Source organism: Saccopteryx bilineata, unplaced genomic scaffold, assembly GCF_036850765.1.
Source record: "Saccopteryx bilineata isolate mSacBil1 unplaced genomic scaffold, mSacBil1_pri_phased_curated manual_scaffold_62, whole genome shotgun sequence".
Taxonomy (NCBI): domain Eukaryota; kingdom Metazoa; phylum Chordata; class Mammalia; order Chiroptera; family Emballonuridae; genus Saccopteryx; species Saccopteryx bilineata.
This window is the reverse complement of record NW_027095484.1, coordinates 32,267-58,120: the sequence shown is the minus strand read 5'-3', so window position 1 is coordinate 58,120 and position 25,854 is coordinate 32,267. Positions and strand designations below refer to the sequence as shown.

The 25,854-nt window shown below is 40.1% G+C and overlaps 2 pseudogenes; both read left to right on the top strand.

Annotated features, from left to right (window-relative positions):
* LOC136318359 (histone-lysine N-methyltransferase PRDM7-like) overlaps window positions 1-4,361 on the top strand; it is a 33,050-nt pseudogene extending 28,689 nt beyond the window's left edge.
* A 26-nt stretch (window positions 4,362-4,387) lies between these two features.
* Window positions 4,388-24,324, top strand: LOC136318358 (histone-lysine N-methyltransferase PRDM9-like; annotated as a pseudogene).
* The last annotated feature ends 1,530 nt before the right edge of the window (window positions 24,325-25,854 follow it).

Below are 25,854 nucleotides of genomic sequence, written 5' to 3'. Positions count from 1 at the left end.
TAACTTTGACTAATCCTAATATTTAAATTGCTATTTGGCAATTAAACATACCTCACAATGCACTAACCAAATCAGGAAGTCTTAAGGATCTACATTCTATTCTATTTAAATTTAAATGAGTGCTCCTTACAAGTTCTAAAAACATTTCATTTTTTTCTAAATATTAGAGCCAGCATTTCCAATTTTTGCATGCAAAAAAACTTAATTCAGGCCTTAAAAACAGATACATTTAGACAACATTAAACAAAGTCTAAACAGAGACAAGAATTAGATGAACCAGACAAACCAGAAAGAAACCCAGGATTTTAGAGCATATTGAGATTAGAAAGATGCCTGCCTGAATTAGTCAGGGCATTTTCAGACAGAGGAACTGAAGGATATGACTAAACAAAATCTTTCCGAGAAAATTTGCTCTCAACAGCTGCTGGGATATTTTCTATAGTCAGATCCAACACAGATTCCCTGCCTCAACCTCCAGGCAAAGAACAAGAAAGAAACAAAATGATGGTTCAGAAGACCGCAGTCAAAACATTAAAGAAAATCAGACCATGACAGGAAAAGTTGCAATCTTCCTAATATAAGGAATAGTCTCCTTTCAATTCTCAAGAAAGTCCAACTTCCACAGCAAATAATTACCCCTGGAGAGACAAGTACAAGCAACTGCCTTCCAGCCATTTGAAGGAAGAGCCTTTGCACTAATAGTATCTAATAAACCAAGTGAAAAAGGGGCAGTAGGCCCACACTGAACACAAGTAAGTTTAAGCTCTTTCAGAGTTCTAAAAGGTACAGGTTTATGTTTTTGCACTAGTCTCCCTGTACCATCCTGTCTTTCTACAACAGGAAAATGGGTAAAGCCATCTATTGTTTCCCCTATATTTTGAACCTGGTCTATAGATTGCTGGAGAGGGGATTTCCCAGATTTTGAGCTATAGACTCCAGAATCAGCCAGATAAGGGTACAGAGGAACAGGGGGTTGAATGTAGGAAGGAGCTGAGGGCAGCAAAGGCCCCATGGCTAAGGCAGCCACAGCCATGGATTTTTTATCCCCCTGTCATCCTCAGACTCCCAAGTTATCCTCATATTCACATCCCTCTGTTTCTAGCTCACCCTGATACTCTTCAGACAACGATTTGTCTTCATACAGAAACATTTCTTCATAAAGGTCCCTTATTTTTAACCCTATCTGTCCCATAATCTTTTACTCCTGACTACACTTTCCCCAAAAACTTTTGTTACTCACTGTGTGCACTTCATTTCGGGAGTTTCATCACTTTCCTTCAGTTTTAGTTTCCTTGGACTCATACTCAATCAAGTCTTCTGTTTGGGCGCCACTTGCCACAGACTAGCGCGGCTCCTAATAAAGGTGCAAAATTAAGAAAATACACTTATCAATACAAAAATGATAGGATTGGGAGGGCTCTTCAACATGCCTGGCAGTACCCTAGTGCCCAGACCCAGGTTCGAGACCCAGAGGTAGCCAGCTTGAGTGCGGGCTCATCTGACTTGAGCAAAAAGCTCTCCAGGTTGGACCCAAGGTCGCTGGGTCAAGCAAGGGTTTACTCAGTATGCTGAAGGCCTGCAGTCAAGGCACACAAGAGAATGCAATCAGTAAACAACTAAGGTGTCGCAATGAAAAATTGATGATTGATGCTTCTCATCTTTCTTCGTTCCTGTCTGTCTGTCCCTATCTGTTCCTCTCTTTGACTTTCTCTCTCTCTCTCTCTCTCTCTCTCTGTCCTTGTAAAAAATTTTTTTAAAGAAAAAAAATGGACTTGGCTGAGTATTGAATGATGTGAACTAATCTAAACAGAATCCAACATCAAGTAGCAAGGTCTGTGATATAAAACAGAACCTGAGTTAGTTTGAAAAAACTAGAGGTCAGTGGGTTTTATGGCCAATCAGGGTGAAGGTTACGTCTGGAATTGGCTTTGAAAAATGATATTAGGCAGGATGAGCACCGTAAGTAGGACCTGGAGATAGGAAGTTATTTGACATTGTGACAGGCTTAGACATGAACAACAGGTTCTCCAGGAGCACTGTGGGAATGGGCGACATCAGAGCCCTAGTGTCAGGTGCAGAGCTGGACATGGATCTGAGAGGCAGTAGGAGCTCATCACCTTTGGGTTTCTTTTCTTTCACCTGCCTCAATCCCAGGTATGTGAACTGTGCCCGGGATGATGAAGAGCAGAACCTGGTGGCCTTTCAGTATCGCATACAGATTTTCTATCGAACCTGCCGGGTCATCAGGCCAGACTGTGAGCTGTTAGTTTGGTATGGTGATGAGTTTGGCCAGAATCTGGGCATCAAATGTGGCAGCAAGTTGAAGAAAGAGCTTGCAGTAGCTAGAGGTAAGCACAACATTCTTCAAAACGAAAATGAAGAGAGAACTCACCTTAGATATTTTCATGGTACACTGTAAAATCAGTAAGATTTTGAATCAGATGCTTCAGAAATAAAGGATTCATTTCGTATGCCTTTGATTCTTAGAAAAAATATTTATATTTTTTATTTTTGATTTAATTTTTTAAGTGAGAGAAGGGGGGAGAGACAGATTCCTTCATGCGCCAAACCAAGACCCACCCAGCAACCCCAGTCTGAGGTCCATGCTCAGACTAGCTGAGCTTTCCTCAACACCTGAGGTCAACACTTGAATCAACTGAGCTATCAAGCCAATGATTGAACCTATTGAGCCACTGGCTGTGGGAGAGAAAAGAGAGAGCAGAGGGAGAGGGAGGGAAAGATAAGAAGATCATCAATTTTCATGTGTGTCCTGTCCAGGGATCAAACCTGGGACATCTACATAAGAGGCCAATACTCTATTCACTGGGAAAACTGGCCAAGGTCTGTTTTCTAAGGGCCACCACTGTCTAGCATACAGGGTAAGAGCAGAGGTCAGAGAGATGTGCAGCAGTCTGGAAATGCAATGGTGTGATCCATGCTGAGATGCATGGGACCTTCCTGAGTGAGGTGGGATGGTGGTGCTGTTCTAGACTACGGGGTGGCTTATTCTCTAAGATTTGCTTTGTTAATTTTTGAAAAATACACTTCAGTGAATAATCCTCTCAGAGATTATTTCATCTCCAGTTGAGAGAAGATTATGGATTAGCTGGACAGGGATAGGAGTAGGAGTCAAGTATGTAAGAAGTGTGGTTGGGGGATCTGGCTGTTTAGCTCAGTCACTTAAGCACCAACCTGTAATACCAACGTTGAGCCTGGGTCAGGGCACATAAAATAAATGACCAGTGACTGCATGCCTCATAGAAAAATTAATAAATGCCTCTCTCTTACTCTCTCTTTTCTTCTTCTTCTTCTTCTTCTTCTTCTTCTTCTTCTTCTTCTTCTCCTCCTTCTTCTTCTTTCTCCTTTTTCTTCTTCTCCTTCTTCCTCTTCTTCTTTTTGCTCCTCCTCTTCTTCCTATTTTTCCTCTCTATCCTCCTCCTCATGTCTTTGCCTCTCTAAAAATCAATCAATTTTTAAAAAGTATGATTGAGGAAATATTTTTAAACAAGTCTTTACATTGTATATGAAATGGGCTGACACTGAATAAAATCAAGTATGAATATTTGATGTGAGGTTTGAGGAAGGATATATTTTCAGTTTATCATTTGTGGAAAACTATGAGGAAAGCAATTTCTAGTTGGGGCCAGTGTTCTTTCTAAATAAGTGTTTTAAAAGCTACAGATATATAGGATAGGTCAGCATTGTTCCACTCATGAAAGGGGTGAAACAGCCCTTGATGCTACTTGAAAGACCCTCATCTGGTAATGCATACAAAGGACCCTTGATATAGGTTTTCTGGATTTCTAAAGAAGATACAGTACATAAAAATGAAAAGAGAAAACAGACTGTAAATAAACACTTTGAGAGAGACAGAGATTACACTCTCAACCCCATAAGAATGACTGATGGGACAGCTCTTAATAGCAGACAAAACATATGACTCAGGCAGCCTTGTCAACATCTGTGCTGACCAAAATTTTCTCTTTCAGCAGAACCACAGCCAAAGATACACCCATGTCCCTCCTGCTCTTTGGCATTCTCCATTCAGAAATTCCTCAGTCAACATGTGGGATGCAATCACCCCTCTCAAATTCTCCCAGGAACATCTGCAAGAAAACACTTCCAATCAGAGTATCCCTTCCCAGAGGATCCAAATCAGCAGCAGCACCATACTGATACACACAGCTAGGATGACAAAGCTGAAGGTCAAAAGGACAAAGGAAAGTCCAAACATTTGCTTAAAAGGACCACCCCAAGAAGGATTTCAAGGGCTTTTTTTAAAACTCCCAAAGGACACTTGGGAAGCTCTAGTGAACAAGAGAGAGTGCTGCAGGAAGCACCCAGCAGAGGCCATAAAGTGAATTTAGTGGACACAGAAAAACTGTCTATGAGAATAGGAATTTTGAGAATTGTACCTGTCAAGTATAGAAAGTGTGGGCAAGGCTTTGATGATGGGTCACAGCTCCTCAGACAGCAAAGGATGCGCTCAGGGGAGAAAGCCTATGTTTGCAGGGAGTGTAAGCGAGGCTTTTCTCTGAAGTCAACTCTCCTCATACACCAGAGGACACACTCAGGAGAGAAGCCCTATGTTTGCAGGGAGTGTGAGCGAGGCTTCACATGGAAGTCATATCTCCTTATACACCAGAGGACACACTCAGGGGAGAAGCCCTATGTTTGCTGGGAGTGTGAGCAGGGCTTCACACAGAAGTCAACTCTCCTCACACATCAGAAGGACACACTCTGGGGAGAAGCCCTATGTTTGCAGAGAGTTTAAGCGAGGCTTTTCCATGAAGTCATCTCCTCAGACACCAAAGGACACACTCAGGGGAGAAACCCTATGTTTGCAGGGAATGTGTGACGAGGCTTCACACAAAAGTCAACTCTCCTCACACATCAGAGGACACACTCAGGAGAGAAGCCCTATGTTTGCAGGAAGTGTGAGCGAGGCTTCACACAAAAGTCATCTCTCCTTATACACCAGAGGACACACTCAGGGGAGAAGCCCTATGTTTGCAGGGAGTGTAAGCAAGGCTTTTCTCAGAAGTCAAATCTCCTCAGACACCAGAGGACACACTCTGGGGAGAAGCCCTATGTTTGCAGGGAGTGTGAGCGAGGCTTCACACGGAAGTCATATCTCCTAATACACCAGAGGACACATTTACAGAAGAAGCCCTATATTTGCAGGGAGTGTGAGCAAAGATTTACACAGAAGTCAACTCTCACCTGACCAGGCAGTGGTGCAGTGGATAGAGTGTCGGACTGCATTGAGGGCTCATCTGGCTTGACGAAAAAGCTCACCAGCTTGAACCAAATGTCGCTGGCTCGAGTAAGGGGTTACTTGGTCTGCTGAAGGCCCAGCGGTCAAGGCACATATGAGAAAGCAATCAATGAACAACTAAGGTGTTGCAATAAAAAACTGATGATTGATGCTTCTCATCTCTCTTTGTTCCTGTCTGTCTCTATATTCCTCTATCTGACTCTGTCTCTGTAAAAAAGAAAGAAGAAGTCAACTCTCCTCAGACACAAAAGGACACTCTCTAGGGAGAAGCTCTGTGTTTTCATGGTGTGCGGGAGGCTTTTCACTGCTCAACGCTCCTCACAGACCAGAGAACACACTCATGGGAGAAGCCCTATGTTTGCAGGGAGTGTGATCAAGGCTTTTCATTGAAGTCAACTCATACTCCAGACAACACACTCAGGGGAGAAGCCCTATGTTTGCAGGGAGTGTGAGTGAGGCTTTACACAGAAGTTAGTTTTCCATGGACACCAGATGACAGTCAGGGGACAAGCCCTCAGTTTGCAAGGAGGGTGAGTGAGTCATTAGCATTACATTGCAAATTTGCAGCTACAGCTGTGACACAGGTCATACCCCAGCTCTGAGGGGACTTCAGAACAAGTCTACTGACCCTTTACCCTCCCAAGACTAATTAGTACAGAAGTAACTGTTTAAATAGGTTTTTCACTTTTATGACAAGACACAGTTTTTTTAGCGCTATGGAAATGTCAACACCGATCTCCATGAGCTCTTGTCCTCCTGTTCTAATAAATCTTAACTCCATAAAACTATGAAGCCTACATACCTCATTCCCCCATCATTGAAACCAGAGAGCTCCAGAAAAGCCACAGAGAACTCACACTCTCAAGCACAGAATCTTAACCCCTGGAAACATGGAAGTATGAAGTCAATCTACTTAGGTTACTGCCCAGGAATAGGGATTTGAGAAAGACTCACCAGGGAAAGGTATTTTCTTGACTCCCAGGAAGTGGAAACTTCTCTCCTAGTATGCTCACTACCCTTCTTCCTTGGCATCTCTTGGCTCCTGTCCTGGTTTCCTCTGACTTCTGTAAATTTAGAGCTGAAATCCAGGCAGGAACATGTTTGTGTGCATGTCTGTGTGCCTGGCTCAGTCTGGGCACCTGGTCTCCCTCACTCTCTCCTCACTGCCCTTTAAGGGTGAGCATCATGGTGTAGACCACATGGACTCCAGATAATTCCATAATGGGTTTGAATCTCAGCCCTGCCCTCACAAGCTCTGCAACCTAAGGCAAAATTCTCAACTTCTCTGTGCCTGTTTTTTAATCTATAAAATGGGAATGGTGCCTGACCAGGCAGTGGTGCAGTGCATAGAGCATTGGACTGGGATGCAGAGGAACCATGTTCAAATCCCCAAGGTCACTGGCTTGAGCACAAGTTCACCAGCTTGAGTGCAGTGTTGCACACTTAAGCATGGAATCATAGACATGACTCCATGGTCACTGGCTTGAAGCTCAAGGTTGCTGCCTTGATTAAGGGGTCACTCACTCTGCTAGAGCCTCCTGGTCAAGACACATATGAAAGAGCAATCAATAAACAACTAAGGTGCCCCAACAAAGAATTAATGCTTCTCATCTTTCTCCCTTTCTGTCTGTCACTATCTGTCTCCCTCAGTCTCTCACACACAAAAAAATTGCTTCCCTGTCTCCACACTCTAAAATAAATAAAAAACTGGAATTGCCTGATCAAGGCATATATGTAAGTTGATGCTTTCTGCTCCTCCATCTCTCTCTCTTTCTCTCTTTCTTTCTCTCTCCTTCCCTCCCCCCCTCTCTCCCTCTTTCTTTCTCTCTCTCCATTCTCTAAAATTAAATAAATAATTGAAATAGAAATTGCTACACTGTCAGTCTGCAGGATTGGAGATCTTCATTCCAAATGTTTGGAGTCATTTTGGCTCAGATAAACTCTTTAAAACCTCCCAGTTTTCATGTTTCTTATTTTGACAGGACCATGTACCTAATATTATAAAAATAAGCTCTGCCTGATATATTGTTAGAAAATGGCAAATTCACACTACTATAGTATGGCACTGACATCTTTTAGAACTGCTAAACTTTAAATATGACAGCACCAATGTTCTCATGCATTCATTAATTCTTAGAAGTCCCCTGACAGAATTGAGCCTACCACCTTGTATAAGAATGACACTCTAACTAACTGAGTTACCAGATGGGGAATAACCATGGGTATCATCTAACTCTCTCATTTAGGGATAGAGAATACCTCTTTCAGAACCAATAGATTACCACAAAAAAAGAACATCCTCAGAGAGATAAAAAAAACTTACTTAACGTAAGCAGGTAAGTGGATCAACTGAGGAAGGAGGGGCAGGCACCCTCTTCCTTGAGAAGAAAGAAAAAGAAAAATGCAAAGGAAGGGAGCCTGCAGGGGTAACTGAGTCAGCCAGTTCTAGATTAACTACTTCCTATAGTTCTCTGAAAGGGTGCCTGGAGCCACTTGCTTCACAGAGCAAAGAAGATAGAACTTATCTGAAAACCCCTTCACTTTTCTCAAAAGCTGTTAAAAAACAATGTTTACATACCTTAATTTAAAAATACAACACTTATCCTCTAATTCCACCTAAATTCTCCCTCCCATCCTGGAGTCATGCGAATAACATATAGACAAAGGGATCACAAGCCCCTTGCATGAAAACCTGTATTCTATAAAAGGTATATAAGATGTAAGAAATCTAACTTTGGGGAGCACGTGTTTGGTTTCCTCTTTGGGGGTCATGCTGCTTCATCAGCTAAATAAATCCTATTTACTTCATCAAGTTGTCTGGGCGTTTTTGTCCTTTGATACCTGCAATAGAACCACTGACAGATAATGCGCTGTACCCACCCCTGTTCCTCCTGACCACCACAAAGGTGTTGTTCTCAAGGTGCACACAACATAACAGCAGAGACTCACTTTGAGGAAACATTTAAAAGGAACCATATTGCAACATAAAGCAAGTGACAACAAACTTCAAAGATTTGAAATTATATAACCCGTTTCCTCCCCTCATGACAGTTAACCTTGAAATTATTAGTAACAGATAAACCAGGAACTCCTTATACTTACACTTATAAAATACTATTTTATTTTATTTATTTAAATATGGTTAACATCTATTTTTATTTTCAATTATTATCTGACACAGTTTGTCACAGAAATGTGATATGTATTGAACAAAGAGATATGTGAATATATTTTACAAACTCTAATGGATAATCTCCTGTATAGTTATTAACATTACTGATGTTATTTTATGCTTGATTTCTTTTTTTTATAAATAAATTTTTATTTTAATGGGGTGACATCAATAAATCAGGGTACATACATTCAAAGAAAACATTTCCAGGTTATCTTGTCATTTAGTTCTGTTGCATACCCATCACCCGAAGAGAGATCGTCCTTCGCCACCCTCCATCCAGTTCTCTCTGTACCCCTCTCCCTCCCCCTCTCCCTTCTTCCCTCCCCCCACCCCCCATAACCACCACACTCCTGTCCATGTCTCTAAGTCTCGCTTTTATGCCCCACCAATGTATGGAATCCTGTAGTTCTTGTTTTTTTTCTGATTCGCTTATTTCACCACGCACAATGCTACCAAGACTCCCCCATTTCACTGTAAGTGATCCGATGTCATCATTTCTCCTAGCTGAATAGTATACCATGGTGTATATGTGCGCCATCTTCTTCATCCAGTCCTCTATTTTTTTTTACAGTGATTAAAAGCCTTTAAGCAAACTCTTGGCCAATACAGCAAGAATCTATAAAAGAGTAGTGTCCTTAACATGTTCACCAAGTCCAAGTTGGCCCCATCACCATGCCAAATCCCTGAAAAATGCAACCCAACCACAGTTCAGTCTGTTAGGAGCTGTCACAGGGAGCAGGAGTCCAGGAAAGTTCCCCACAGGAAAAGTCCGCATGGCATTGGAATTGTTGTCACCATTCTATACTTTGCAGATCATGTTTAAGTCCCAATGACCACTGCTTCTAGCTGATAATGATTCAGGTAGAATGGAAAAAACCATTTACAGCATGTGTGGATATGAAGCTTCTGTTCTCTGCCTGGAGAGTTGAGACTAGGTTGCTTTTCCCTGGAGCTCTGTAACTGTGGCATGGTAAAGAGAACCTTGGGATACACTAAGCTGGGTAGCAAAGGTAAATTCATAATACAAGTTGGCAAAAGGAGGAAAGAGAGCTCTAAATTAAGAGTAGGTACCAGCCTGAAATATGAGTGGGGCATTGAGGTAGGAGGGATTAAGGAAACACTATATATTAAGCAAAGCAGCAGAAAATAGGACTATCAACACCCACAACATAGATCTTTGAGGGAAGAATAAAAAACCTGACTATTCAGGCAAAACATAGTTAAGTGGCCCTTGTGCAAATGAGATCAGTTTACCTGCTTCTTGGAAGAAATACCCTAGGCTCGTCCACAGTGTCCTAGATGGGGCCAATGGCCCTGGGCACCTTCAGCCTTCAGTGGCAAACCCCAGCTTTCTGGGCAAGGTTAGGTCATAGGTGGCTGGAGCAGGGCTGGAAGAGACTGAACCCTCCCTTAGAGGAGCGAGGGGGAAGCCCCCCTTCCAGTGTCCCTGTTTTCTCACAGCAGAGGCGTGTAAGCCTGGCAGGCTTTAGCTCAATGACCTTCCTTTCCACTATTGAAGCAGGACCCAGATGGCATCCTATGAGACCCCTTTGGGGCATTGGAGCCTTTAAGGGTGTATCCTAAAAGCTGGTAGTTCCCCTGATCTCTATTGGGCTTTTTCTGCCTCTAGGTATTTTAAAAGCCATTCTCAGAAGATCTCGCTGAGGGGTTTGAGGATCCCCATCTGCCTATATAAATCTTTTCCCTATATCTGGAGCTGTTTGGAAAAAGACAAAACAGTGTTATTAGCTAGATCTAATAAAGAAGGTAGTAGTTTGCAGGCGAAAAAGATTTGGTGTTTCCTTTTCATCAGCATTCAAAAGAAATGTAAATTTTTTTATATAAAAAGCATGATATGGTAGACCCATCGGAGTCATTGGCCTGGTGTGCAGGATTCCCGGGTTCGATTCCTGGACAGAACATACAGGAGAAGCGGCCATCTACCTCTCCACCCCTCCCCCTCTCCTTCCTATTCGTCTCTCTCCTCCCACCCGCAGCCAAGGCTCTACTGGAGCAAAGCCACCCCAGGTACTAAGGATGGTCCCATGGCCTCCGCCCCAGTCGCTAGAATGGCTCCGGTTGCAACAGAGCAACACCCCAGATGGGCAGAGCATCGCCCCCTGGTAGGCATGCCAGGTGGATCCCAGTCAGGCGCATGCAGGGGTCTGTCTGACTGCCTCCCCATCTCCATCCTCAGAAAAATACAAAAAGTAAATAAATAAAAAAAATACTACAAAAAAAAACAGAAGAAAAAAGAGGGGGGGCATTCCCTTGGCTAAAGCTCCAGGAAGCATGGAGTGAGCTTGAGTATGTCCTATGAAACATGGAGCTCTATGTTGACATATAAGTCTTTGAAGGAGGAACTGCTGAAATAGTTTATAAGCATTTGTCCCTAAGACAGCAGTCTTTATAGTGGGAACACCATACGTAAATATTTCCTGTCTGTCTATAGATTAAGGGGGGAATATGGCAAATGCTGAAAAGCCATGATCTTTGTGCCCTTCCCCTCCCCCAGCCCCCTCCCTCTCCTCCCCCCACCCTGTAACCCCAACACTGTTGTTCATGTCTCTGAGTCTCGTCTTTATGTCCCACCTATGTATGGAATCATATAGTTCTTAGTTTTTTCTGATTTACTTCTTTCACTCAGTATAATGTTATCAAGGCCCATCCATGTTGGTGTAAAAGATCCTATATCATCATTTCTTATGGCTGAGTAGTATTCCATAGTATATATATACCAAAGCTTTTTAATCCACTTTTCCTCTGATGGACCCCTGGGCTGTTTCCAAACCTTTGCTATTGTGAACAATGCTCCCATAAACATGGGGGTGCATTTCTTCTTTTCAAACAGTGCTATGATGTTCTTGGGGTATATTCCTAACAGTGGTATAGCTGGGTCAAAAGGCAGATTTTTAATTTCTTGAGGAATCTCCATACTGTTTTCCACCGTGGCTGCACCAGTCTGCATTCCCACCAGCAGTGCAGGAGGGTTCCCTTTTCTCCACATCCTCGCCAGCACTTATTCTGTGTTGTTTTATTGATGAACTGACTGGTGTGAGATGATATCTCATTGTGGTTTGAATTTGCATTTCTCTAATCATTAGTGATGTTGAACATTTTTTTCATATGCCTGTTCGCCATCTGTGTGTCTTCTTTGGAGAAGTGTCTATTCATTTCTTTTGCCCATTTTTGGATTAGATTGTTTGTCTTCCTGGTATTAAGGTTTACAAGTTCTTTATAAATTTTAGTTATTAACCCCTTATCAGACGCTATGTCAAATATATTCTCCCATTGTGTAGTTTGTCTTTTTATTCTGTTCTTATTGTTTTTAGCTGTGCAGAAGCTTTTTAGTTTGATAAAGTCCCATTTGTTTATCCTGTCTTTTATTTCACTTGCCTGTGGAGACAAATCAGCAAATATATTGCTGCGAGAGATGTCAGAGAGCTTACTGCCTATGTTTTCTTATAAGATGTTTATAGTTTCACGGCTTACATTCAAGTGTTTTATCCATTTTGAGTTTATTTTTGTGAGTGGTGTAAGTTGGTGGTCTAGTTTCATTTTTTTGCAGGTAGCTGTCCAGTTTTCCCAACAGCATTTGTTGAAGAGGCTGTCTTTACTCCATTGTATTGTCTTACCTCCTTTGTCAAATATCAGTTGTCCATAGAACTGTGGGTTTATTTCTGGGTTCTCTGTTCTGTTCCATTGATCTATGTGCCTGTTCTTATGCCAGTACCATGCTGTTTTGAGTACAATGGCCTTATAATATAACTTGATATCTGGAAGTGTGATACCTCCTGCTTTTTTCTTCCTTTTCAATATTGCTGAGGCTATTCGTGTTCTTTTTTGGTTCCATATAAATTTTTGGAATATGTGTTCTATGTCTTTGAAGTAAGTCATTGGTACATTAATCGGTATTGCATTAAATTTATAAATTGCTTTGGGTAATATAGACATTTTTTAAAATAAATTTTTATTAATGGTAATGGGATGACATTAATAAATCAGGGTACATATATTCAAAGAAAACATGTATAGGTTATTTTGTCATTAAATTATGTTGCATACCCCTCGCCCAAAGTCAGATTGTCCTCCGCCACCCTCTATCTAGTTCTCTGTGCCTCTCCCCCTCCCCCTAACTCTCTCCCTCCCTCCCTCCTGCGTCCTCCCTCCCCCCACCCCTGGTGACCACCACACTCCTGTCCATGTCTCTTAGTCTCGTTTTTATGTCCCACCAATGTATGGAATCATGTAGTTCTTGTTTTCTTCTGATTTACTTATTTCACTCAGTATAATGTTATCAAGATCCCACCATTTTGCTGTAAATGATCTGATGTCATCATTTCTTATGGCTGAGTAGTATTCCATAGTGTATATGTGCCACATCTTCTTTATCCAGTCTTCTATTGAAGGGCTTTTTGGTTGTTTCCATGTCTTGGCCACTGTGAACAGTGCTGCAATGAACATGGGGCTACATGTGTCTTTACGTATCAATGTTTCTGAGGTTTGGGGGTATATACCCAGTAGAGGGATTGCTGGGTCATAATGTAGTTTTATTTGCAGTTTTTTGAGGAACCACCATACTTTCCTCCATAATGGTTGTATGACTTTACAGTCCCACCAACAGTGGATGAGTGTTCCCTTTTCTCCGCAGCCTCTCCAACATTTGCTATTACCTGTCTTGTTGATAATAGCTAATCTAACAGGAGTGAGGTGCTATCTCATTGTAGTTTTGATTTGCATTTCTCTAATAACTAATGAAGCTGAGCATCTTTTCATATATCTGTTGGACATTTGTACCTCTTCCTGGGAGAAGTGTCTGTTCATGTCCTCTTCCCATTTTTTCATTGGATTGTTTGTTTGTTTGTTGTTGAGTTTTATGAGTTCTTTGTAAATTTTGGATATTAGGCCCTTATCTGAGCTGTTGTTTGAAAATATCATTTCCCATTTAGTTGGCTGTCTGTTTATTTTTATATCAGTTTCTCTTGCTGAGCAAAAACTTTTTATTCTGATGTAGTTCCATTCATTTATCTTTGCCTTCACTTCTCTTGCCATTGGAGTCAAGTTCATAAAATGATCTTTAAAACCCAGGTTCATGATTTTAGTACCTATGTCTTCTTCTATGTACTTTATTGTTTCAGGTCTTATATTTAGGTCTTTGATCCATTTTGAATTAATTTTCGTACACGGGGACAGTCTGTAGTCAAGTTTCATTCTTTTGCATGTGGCTTTCCAGTTTTCCCAACACCATTTGTTGAAGAGGCTTTCTTTTCTCCATTGTGTGTTGTTCGCCCCTTTATCAAAGATTATTTGACCATATATATGTTGTTTTATTTCTGGGCTTTCTATTCTGTTCCATTGGTCTGAGTGTCTATTTTTCTGCCAATACCATGCTGTTTTGATTATCGTGGCCCTATAATATAGTTTAAAGTCAGGTATTGTAATGCCCCCAGCTTCATTCTTTTTCCTTAGGATTGTTTTGGCTATTCGGGGTTTTTTATAGTTCCATATAAATCTGATGATTTTTTGTTCCATTTCTTTAAAAAGTCTCAAAGGATTTTGATGGGAATTGCATTAAATTTATATATTGCTTTGGATAATATGGCCATTTTAATTATATTTATTCTTCCTATCGAAGAACAAGGAATATTTTTCCATCTCATTGTGTCTTTTTCTATTTCTCTTAATAATGCCTTGTAGTTTTCGTTATATATGTCCTTTACATTTTTTGTTATGTTTATTCCTAGGTATTTTTTGTTGTTGTTGTTGCAATCGTGAAGGGGATTATTTTTTTGAGTTCGTTTTCTAATATTTCATTGTTGGCATATAGAAAGGCTATGGACTTTTGTATGTTAATTTTGTATCCTGCGACCTTACTGTATTGGTTTATTGTTTCTAATAATCTTTTTGTGGAGTCCTTCGGGTTTTCAATGTATAGGATCATATCATCAGCAAAAAGTGATACCTTTACTTCTTCTTTTCCGATATGGATGCTTTTATTTCTTTGTCTTGTCTGATTGGTCTGGCCAGAACATCTAGCACCACGTTAAATAAGAGTGGAGAGAGTGGACAACCCTGTCTTGTTCCTGATTTAAGGTAGAAAGTCCTCAGTTTTATGCCAATTAATATGATATTGGCTAATGGTTTATCATATATGGCCTTTATCATGTTGAGATATTTTCCTTCTATATCCATTTTGTTGAGAGTCTTAAACATAAAATTGTGTTGTATTTTATCAAAAGCCTTTTCTGCATCTATTGATAAGATCATGTGGTCTTTGTTCTTTGTTTTGTTGATATGGTGTATTACGTTAACTGTTTTACGTATGTTGAACCATCCTTGAGATTCTGGGATGAATCCCACTTGATCATGATGTATTATTTTTTTAATATGTTGTTGTATTCGGTTTGCCAATATTTTGTTTAGTATTTTAGCATCTGTATTCATTAGAGATATTGGTCTATAGTTTTCTTTCTTTCTGCCATCCTTGCCAGGTTTTGGTATGAGGGTTATGTTGGCCTCATAAAATGTGTTTGGAAGTATTGCTTCTTCTTCAAATTTTTGGAAGACTTTGAGTAGAATAGGAACCAAGTCTTCTTTGAATGTTTGATAGAATTCACTAGTATAACCATCTGGGCCTGGACTTTTATTTTTGGGGAGGTTTTTTAATAGTTTTTTCTATTTCCTCCCTGCTGATTGGTCTGTTTAGGCTTTCTTCTTCATGACTTAGTCTAGGAAGATTGTATTGTTCTAGGAATTTATCCATTTCTTCTACATTGTTGTATTTGGTGGCATACAGTTTTTTATAGTATTCTACAATAATTCTTTGTATATCTATGATGTCTGTGGTGATCTCTCCTCTTTCATTTTGGATTTTATTTATTTGAGTCCTGTGCCTTTTTTCCTTGGTGAGTCTTGTCAAGTGTTTGTCAATTTTGTTGATCTTTTCAAAGAACCAGCTCCTTGTTTTATTGATTTTTTCTATAGATTTTTTGTTCTCTATTTCATTTATTTCTGCTCTGATTTTTATTATCGCCTTTCTTCAGCTGGTTTTGGGTTGTCTTTGTTCTTCTTTTTCTAGCTCCTTAAGGTGTGAAGTTAAGTGGTTTACTTCGGCTCTCTCTTGTTTGTTCATATAGGCCTGAAGTGATATGAACTTTCCTCTTATTACTGTTTTTGCTGCATCCCAGAGATTCTGATATGTCGTATTTTCATTTTCATTTGTCTGTATATATCTTTTGATCTCTGCGCTTATTTCTTCTTTGACCCATTCATTTTTTAGAAGTATGTTGTTTAGTTTCCACATTTTTGTGGGTTTTTCCCACACTTTTTTGCAGTTGAATTCTAGTTTCAAGGCTTTATGATCAGAAAATATGCTTGGTACAATTTCAATTTTTCTAAATTTGCTGATATTGTCTTTGTGGCCCAACATATGGTCAATTCTTGAGAATGTTCCATGTACACTAGAGAAAAATGTATACTCTGTCGCTTTGGGATGAAGTATCCTGTAGATGTCTATCATATCCAGGTGTTCTAGTATTTCATTTAAGGCCACTATATCTTTATTGATTCTCTGTTTGGATGACCGATCTAGAGCCGTCAGCGGTGTATTGAGGTCTCCAAGTATGATTGTATTTTTGTTAGTTTTTGTTTTAAGGTCAATAAGTAGCTGTCTTATATATTTTGGTGCTTTTTGGTTTGGTGCATATATATTAAGGATTGTTATGTCTTCTTGATTCAACTTCCCCTTAATCATTATGAAATGACCATTTTTGTCTCTGAGTACTTTTTCTGTCTTGTAGTCAGCATTATTAGATATGAGTATTGCTACACCTGCTTTTTTTGGGGTGTTGTTTGTTTGGAGTATTGTTTTTCAGCCTTTCACTTTGAATTTGTTTTTATCCTTGTTGCTTAGATGTGTTTCTTGTAGGCAGCATATAGTTGGATTTTCTATTTTAATCCATTCTGCTACTCTGTGTCTTTTTATTGGTAAGTTTAATCCATTTGTATTTAGTGTAATTATTGACACTTGTGGCTTCCCTACTGCCATTTTATAAATTGCTTTCTGTTAGTTTTGTATCTTGTTTGATTCTTCTCTTTTGTTTTTCTATCATTTGTTTTTGTTTGTTTGTGTTCCATACTTCTTTCCTCTGTTGCTACCTTTTTTAAGTCAAGTGTTTTTGTGGTGGTTTTTTCAAGGGTGGTTACCATTAAGTAATGAAAAGTTTACCTACCAAATTCATTGTAGTACGTTATCTTATGAGTATTTCTGCACTTCATTGTCCTTTGCTACTGTTAATCTCCATCCTCTCCCCCCTTTTTTTTCTTTTTTGTCACAGTTTAAGTTTGGTTTTATTGTGTTCTTGGTGGAGCTGTTACTTGTGGTGTTGTTTTCTTTTGTTCTTTGAATCTGGTTGGAAAAGCCCCTTTAGTATTTCCTGGAGTGGGGGCTTTCTGCTGATAAATTCTCTTATTTTTTCTGTATCTGTGAATATTTTTATATCTTCTTCGTACTTGAAGGATAGCTTTGATGGGTATAGTATTCTTGGCTGAAAGTTCCTCTCTTTCAGGGCTTTAAATATTGGGGTCCACTCTCTTCTAGCTTGTAGAGTTTCTGCTGAGAAATCTGATGATAATCTAATAGGCCTTCCTTTATATGTTGTACTCTTCTTTTTCCTGGCTGCCTTAAGAATTTTTTCTTTGTCATTGGTTTGTGTCATCTTTATTATGATGTACCTTGGAGTGGGTTTGTTGGGGTTAAGAAAACTCGGTGTTCTGTTTGCTTCTTGAATTTGAGGCTTTAGTTCTTTCCATAGGCTTGGGAAGTTCTCGTCTATTATTTGTTTGAGTATATTCTCCATTCCATTTCCTTTCTCTTTTCCCTCTGATATACCTATTATTCTTATGTTATTCTTTCTGATGGAGTCAGCCAATTCCTGTAGGGCTTTCTCGTTTTTTATTATTTTTGAGTCTCTTTCTTCTTCTCTCTCTTTTGCCTCAAGTTGTTTGTTTTCTATTTCACTAATCCTATATTCTATGTGGGCTGTTCTGTTAGCTAAGCTTGTTACCTCGTTTTTCAGCTCATGAATTGAGTTTTTCATTTCTGTTTGATTTGTTTTTATAGTTTCAATTTCCTTGGTAATATATTCTTTGTGTTCATTGAGTTGTTTTCTGATCTCCCTAAATTGCCTTTCTGTGTTTTCTTGTATATCTCTGAGTATTTTTAAGATTTCTATTTTAAATTCTCTGTCATTTAGCTCCAAGGCTTCTAATATGTTAAGTCTTTTCTCCATAAATTTTTCCACATCTATTTGTGTTACCTCTCTTTCTTTTGTATCGATAATATTTAATTTCCTCTTTCTTATCGGCATCTGAGGGTGGTCTTGTTGATAGCACTAATTAGAATTAATAAAGAGTAAAAAGTAAAAAAAAGGTAAAACATCCCACAAAAAAACAGTAATAATTTATTATTTCCCCCTTTTTTCTTTCTTCTCTTTCCCCCCTCTCCCCTCCTCAGGGAAATATCGTGATGACCTGTGAATTATATTATGCTAAAGGGAACAAAAACTGCCTATAATGGAGGGCCTGATTTGGGGTGAAGAGTTCAAGGGGCAAAAAAAGGGAGTAGGGACCTACTAAATGCAAAAAACAAAAAAGGAAGAAAATCTTAGAGAAACATAAGATGATTTGCTTGTAAGTGATGGTCGACTAAGAGATATAATGAGAGGGATAAGAGGGAACCAGAAAAAAGGAGAAATAAAAAGAATAATAAAGATAATAAAGAAGAAAAAATAAAAATAATAAGTAAAAATCTGTTATATTAAGTGGAGCGAAGACTAAATACAATGGAGACCTTGGGTTGGGAGGAATGCCAGTGAGTTAAAAAGCAAAGTAAAAAGTACCCAAAATGCCACAAAAATAAACAAACAAACAAATAAAAAACAAAAGCGAAAAAGAAAACTAAAACCATAAAAAAACATTGAGTCCGAAATTAACTAATTTGTTCGTGATTGAGGATTAAATGGGAGGAAAAGTAAAACGAGAAAAGAAAAAACGAATAGAAAGGAAAAAATAAGAAAAAGAGAAAAACGAAGGAAGAAAAAAAAGAAAGAGAAAAAAACAAAATAAAGCAAAACAAAAAAAAACAAAAGAGGGGAGAGTGAGAGTTAAGTGTTTTGGAGTATAACCTTAAAGGAGGGTGAGGATGAAGAAAAGAAATAAAATGTAACACTCATGGGTAGTGTAGTTCAAAAAAAGGGAAGCATAAGATGGGCAGAAAATAGAAGGACTGAGGTGGAGGAAATAGAAATAATAATAATAAAGGCAATAAGATAGAAGAAACAAACAACAACAACAAAAAAATTAGTGGAACAAGTTGTAAAGTCTGTGGATTTTTCTTGATTTTGAGAGGTTAACGTCTTCCTTTTTCTTTTCTCTCCCTCTTCCTGATCGGTGACTCTGTACCCCAGGCTCTGCCCCTGTGTCACACTTAGGTAGGGATTTGCAGTTGATGGGATTCTATGGCAATGTCATATAATTGGCTTTAGTCTTGCTGGTAGTCAAGGCTTGTTGGCGTTTGCAGGGTCCAACGATGAGAGAGTTTGCTTTCCTGGAGTCTCTCTCCTAGTCCCCCCTTCCTAAATTAGCAGCCTGGTGATCCAGCTATAAGGCTGCTACTGCTTCTGCCTGGGGAGTAAGAGGCTCAAAGAGCTAGGAAATCTCCACTCTATCCCCACTCAGCGCAAGGCTTTGGGAAAGGCTCTGGCAGTCAGAGCCTCCAGTGTAATCAGGCGGGGGTGGGCGTCAATTGTTGTCAAGGTGACTGTTCAGCGCCTAGCATTCAGTTGGACCACTCAACCCAGGCTTTCCACACTTTGTAGCCTGTTTTGGCTGGGAAGAAGAGGCACTAGTCTCTGCTTGTGACTAGTGTAGTATATATCTTATTATCTGCCAAGTCCCTCTTGTTAGCGTTTATCCCTGAATATGGAGGCTCTATCAATCAGAAGTTGCCCCAGCCCCTTTAGCGAGAGGCACTAAAAAATATCACGCCTCTTGTCTTGGATCGCTGAACTGAGAGAGATCTTATCAATTAGAGCCCGTGGGTGCGCAGATTTCATGGGTTAAGCTAATTTCAGTGATTGGGTCCGCAGCTGTGCTCCCAAAGGTATTTCAGGCTGCCTGTGCGCCCCTCCCCCAACACTTGATTGTTAGCTTGAATGGCTGGGTGAGGTGCCCCTCCCACGGAGAGAATCTCCCAAGTAGGGAAGACCGCCCTGGCGCCTCTCCCACTCGCCCCACCGCTGGCGGATGGGGCTCACGGGGCACAGGATAATGGGGCACCCTGTGTTTGCAGGCCTGTAGGGCGCTCTGGGCGCATGGGATGCCCAGGGCATGCGCGCAAATGGGGTGCTCCGGGCACCGGTGCCTGGGGACTCTCACTCGCAGTGTGCGGGCCGCTGGGAACATTAGCAGTACTCACTCTGCAACCGGACCGGGCACGCACAGGCGGCTGCTCGCCGCTCCCGAGTGTGGGCCGACTCACCACAGGCGCACTCCCTCCACGGCTTGAATGAACGTCCCTGTGGTAGTTAGCTTCCTCCACACCCTCGTCTCTCAGATTCAAGTGATAACAGTCCTTTCACTTTCAGTTTGTGTGGAACTCTGGAATGCTCTGAGGATAAATTTTTCTGTTTCTAGTTGATAACTTTGTTGTGATTTTGGGGAGATCTGTCGGACACGCTGCTCATGGCGCCATTTCCGTGACATCACCAATATAGACATTTTAATGATGTTTATTCTTCCTAACCATGAGCACGGTATATGCCTCCACTTATTCGTATCTTCCCTCATTTCTTTTATCAATGTTTTATAATTTTCCGAGTACAAGTCTTTAATCTCCTTGGTTAGATTTATTCCTAGGTACTTTATTTTTTTGGTTGCAATGGTAAAGGGGATTGATTCCCTGATTTCTCTTTCTGACAGTTCATTATTAGTGTATAAAAATGCCTCTGATTTCTGAGTATTGATTTTATATCCTGCCACCTTGTCAAATTCTTTGATCAGGTCTAGTAGTTTTTTGACTGAGACTTTAGGGTTTTCTATATACAATATCATGTCATCTGCAAATAATGATAGTTTTACTTCTTCTTTTCCAATTTGGATGCCTTTTATTTCTTTTTCTTTTCTGATTGCTGTGGCGAGGACTTCCAGAACTATGTTGAATAAGAGTGGTGAAAGGGGGCACCCCTGCCTTGTTCCTTATCTTAAGGGGATTGCTTTTAATTTTTGCCCATACAGTATGATGTTGGCTGTGGGTTTGTCATAGATGGCCTTTATCATGTTGAGGTATGTTCCCTGTATTCCCACTTTGCTGAGAGTTTTGATCATGAATGGGTGCTGAACTTTATCAAATAATTTTTCTGCATCTATTGAAATTATCATGTGGTTTTTCTCCTTTCTTTTGTTTATGTGATGAATCACATTGACTGATTTGCGAATATTGTACCAGCCTTGCCTCCCAAGAATAAATCCTACTTGATCATGGTGTATAATTTTTTCCATATATTGCTGGATCCGGTTTGCTAATATTTTATTGAGGATTTTTGCATCTAAGTTCAACAGGGATATTGGCCTATAATTTTCTTTTTTTGTGTTTTCTCTGCCTGGTTTTGGAATCACAATTATGCTCGCCTCATAAAAGGAGTTTGGAAGTCTTTCTTCCCCTTGAATTTTTTGAAATGGCTTGAGAAGGATAGGAGTTAGTTCTTCTTTGAATATTTGGTAGAATTCACTTGTGAAGCCATCAGGCCCAGGACTTTTCTTTTTTCGGGAGTTTTTTGATAGCTGTTTCAATCTCATTTGTTGTAATTGGTCTGTTTAGGTTTTCTGATTCTTCCAGATTGATTTTTGGAAAATTATATGTTTCAAGGAATTTGTCCATTTCATCTAGGTTGTCTAGTTTTTTGGTGAACAGTTCTTCATAATATTTTCTTACAATATTTTGTATTTCTGTTGTGTCAGTTGTTATTTCTCCACTCTCGTTTCTAATTTTATTTATTTGAGTCCACTCTCTTTTTTTCTTGGTGAGTCTCATTAAAGGTTCATCGATCTTGTTTACCTTTTCAAAGAACCAGCTCCTGGTTTCATTGATCCTCTGTGTTGTTTCTTTAGCCTCTATGTCATTTATTTCTGCTCTGATCTTTATTATTTCCTTCCTTCTACTAGCTCTGGGCTTTACTTGCTGTTCTTTTTCTAGTTCTTTTAGATGCAGGATTAAGTTGTTTATTTGAGCTTTTTCTAGCTTCTTGAGGTATGCCTGTAATGCTATAAACTTCCCTATCAGGACTGCTTTTGCTGTGTCCCATAAATTTTGAGTTGATGTATGCTCATTATCGTTTGTTTCTAGGAATTTTTTAATTTCTTCTTTGATCTCAAGGTTAACCCATTCATTGTTTAATAACCTGCTATTTAGTTTCCAGGTGTTTGAATGTTTTTCAATTTTTCTATTGTGGTTGATTTCTAGTATAATGCCATTGTGATCAGAGAAAGTGCTCAGTATGATTTCAATCTTCTTAAATTTGTTGAGCCCACTTTTGTGCCCTAACATGTGGTCTATTCTAGAGAATGTACCATGAGCACTTGAAAAGAATGTATATTCTGCTGTTTTAGGGTGAAAGGTTCTGAAGATATCTATTAAATCGAGTTGATCTAATATGTCCTTTAAGTCTGCTGTTTCTTTGTTAATTTTTTTTCTTGAGGATCTATCTAATGATGTTAATGGGGTATTGAAAACTCCTACTATTATAGTATTGCTGTTGATCTCGCCCTTTAAGTCCATCAAAGTCTGCTTTATATATTTAGGTGCTCCTATATTAGGTGCATAGATATTTATAATGGTTATATCTTCCTTTTGGATTGCTCCCTTTATCATTATGTAGTGACCTTCTTTATCTCTAACTATGGTCTTTGTTTTAAAGTCCATTTTGTCTGATATAAGTATTGCTACCCCAGCTTTTTTTTCATTTCCATTTGCATGAAATATTTTTTTCCATCCTTTTATCTTCAGTCTGTGTGCATCTTTTGATTTAAGGTGTGTCTCTTGTAGACAGCATATGTATGGGTCCTGTTTTCTTATCCATGCAGCTACCCTATGTCTCTTGATCGGATCATTTAATCCATTAACATTTAAGGTTATTACTGATATGTAATTGTTTATTGCCATTTTTTTCTTTAAAACTGTATTTTTCTTTTGCTATATTCTTTTTTTCCTTTGATCTGTTTACAACAGGTCCCTTAGCATTTTTTGCAGCCTTGGTTTGGTTGCAGTGAATTCCTTGAGATTTTTTTTTTTTTGTCTGTAAAGCTTTTTATTTCTCCTTTAATTTTAAATGATAGCCTTGCTGGATAAAGTAGTCTTGGTTGTAGGTTCTTGTTCTGCATTACTTTGAATATTTCTTGCCATTCCCTTCTGGCCTCAAGTGTTTCTGTTGAGAAGTCAGAAGTCATCCTTATGGGGGCTCCTTTGTAGGTTATAGTCTTTTTTTCTCTAGCAGCTTTTAATATTTTCTTTTTATCATTTAGCTTTGGTATTTAATTATGATGTGTCTTGGTGTTGGTTTCTTTGGGTTTCTCCTTAATGGAGTTCTCTGTGCTTCCTGAACATGTGAAATGTTTTCCTGCCTTAATTGGGGAAGATTTCCGCTATAATATGTTTGAACAAAGTTTCTATCCCTTGTTCTTTCTCTTCTTCTTCAGGAACCTCTATGATGTGGATGTTATTTCTCTTCATGTTGGCACAGAGCTCTCTTAGAGTTTCCTCAGACTTTTTGAGTCTCTTTTTTTTTCTGCTCTGCTTCCGTGCCTTTATTTATTGTGTCCTCTAACTCACTGATTCGATTCTTTGCTTCATCCATCCTGCTTTTAATTCCTTCCATTGTATTCTTTATTTCAGATATTGTATTTGTCATTTCTGACTGATTCTTTTTTATTATTTCAATGTCCTTTTTTATATTTTTATCTCTTTATTCATGTTTTTGTAATGGCCATCTATGGTTGTTCTAATGTCTTTGAGTATCCTAACAATCATTATTTTAAACTCTGCTTCTGGTAATTGGGTTATATCTGATTCACTTAGGTCCTTTTCTGGGGATTTCTCTTGGTTTATTTGTGTTGTATTTCTCTGCCTCCGCATTTTCTCTTCACAGGAGTGGCTGTGATCACGTGCTTGGGTGCACAAGGGTTGGTGGCCTTGGTCTTTGCCTCGCCCCTGTGTGTGATGTTATGCTTGGTCCTGAGGGCACTGGCGAGCACCTTTGCTCAGCTGTGCGTCTTTGCCTCTTTCCAGAGCTTTCGCCCTGCCCTTGCAGGAGGATCCCACTCAAGGAACAGCTTCTAGCCTTGGCTCTACCGCCGGACAGGGCTGCGTGCCCAAGTTCAGCTCCGTAGCGGAACTCCGCCTCTTCTGGGCTTTTGGTTCCACCCCAGCAAGGAGGAGCTGGCTACCAAGTCAGACCGCAAGCCTGGGTTGCACGGGCAGGGCAGGGCTGTGCTCCTCTGCCCTTGCTCCGGGGCTGGTCTCCACCCTTTCTGGGGTTCCCGCCCTTCTCCCGGAGGCTGGATTACAGGCTGCAGGCAGCTGAGCTTGACCGCTTTTGCACACCCCCTTCTCCCCAGCTGGGCAAATTTGAGCTCACACCTGAGTTCAGTGGTGGCCAGCCGGCTTCCGCCCTTGTCAGCAGAACCACACTTTTGTCTCCCACTGCCGCCCGCTCTCCAGTGCACCCTCAGCCGCGTGGGTGGGGGCGTTGCAGCTCAGACCCTAAGACTCACTACTGTAGGCCGGAAAGGTCCCTCCTTCTATGCGACTCTGCTCTGAATGCCGCGGGGGAGCTTGTTTGGCTGCTCTCCTGCTTCCCTTTGCTGGTATTGCTTTTTCCGGGGGAAATATTCACTTCAGCTTTGGGGAGTGACTCGTCCCAGGGGTTAGGGTGGCTATCTCCCAAAATGTTTCTCCCTATGCCTCCTAGGTTACACTCTCTTCCTGATACTGTGGTCCTCTCCTCTCCCCCCCATCTCCAGGAGCCCCAGGTGATTGGTTTTGAGAGAGATTTTCTGTGCGGTCCCTTTAAGAAGGATCCTGGGTTTGAGAAATCAGACTCTCACAAACAGTATCCTGACTTGTTTCCAGCTCAATACTGTCCTTACGCCTCTTCTGGGCTTTGGGGCTGCAGGCTGGGGCTTTGTTCCTGGGGCTCAAGACCCTTCCCCCTCTGCTAAACTCACTTCCCGCCACGTGTGTCTCTCCCTGCTGCCGTTCGCTCCGAGGAGCTGGGCAGCCCTCTCCACGTTTCCGCATTTCTGGTTTTTCTACCAGTCTCAGTGTGGCTTCTTCAGTGTTCCTTGGTTGAAGAATCCTCTTAGTTTAGTCCAAAGTTGGTTTTTCCAGATGATAGTTCATAAAATTAGTTTGTAATCCACTTTGGTTCTGAGAGGTAGATGCTGGTACGTCCGCCTACTCCAGCGCCATCTTGTCTCTTGCTTAATTTCGTATTTACATTTAATGAAACCACTAAAATAATAGATGTAATATTTCAAAAATGATGATAATAGGACAGATAATAGTGACATTTTCAGAATACTTACTGTCCATCAGGCATCATATTAAGCTCTTATTTGTCATATTTAACTTAATCACCATGAATTCTTCCCTTGGAGTTTCCATTTCAAAGATGAGAAAAACTAAAATTTAGAGAGGTTAATTCTGCCTAAATTAAAAAACTAGAAAGTGGCAACTGAGATTTGGACCCAGATTAAAATTATCCTCAAACTAATCCTTTGAAGTCTTATGTTAACCCCCTATTTCTGGCACTCAATATGAAGGGGAAAAATGCACAAGCCTCTCTGATTATTTTATATCAGTAGTTTACAGTCTTGGCTGTAAATAAATTACCTATGAAGTTTTAGAAAAAAACATCCCAAAGTACAGGACACACTTGAAATCTTTTATATCCCTGAGGGTTGAATCTAGATATTAGCATTTGAAAAAAACAACTCATATCTTGAAGTGATTCCAGCTTGCAGCCTACTTGAGACTGTTAACTGCTTGGCCCCTGAGATAGAGTAGCAGAGTGAGTAAGACTTTCTTTATGTTTGGTTACCCACTCATCTACTGGTGGGCCTGGTCTGCTCCTGAATCTTGGCTATTGTAAATAACACTGCAGTGATTATAAGGGTGCATATATTCTTTTGAAACTGTGTTTCGGGTTTCTTCTCGGAAGTAGAATCACTGGGTCATAAGGCAGTTTCCTTTTTATTTTTTTGAGGTAATTCCATACTGTTTTCCACAATGGCTGCACCAACCTGCATTGCCACCAACAGTGCACAAGGGTTCCCTTCTCTCCACACT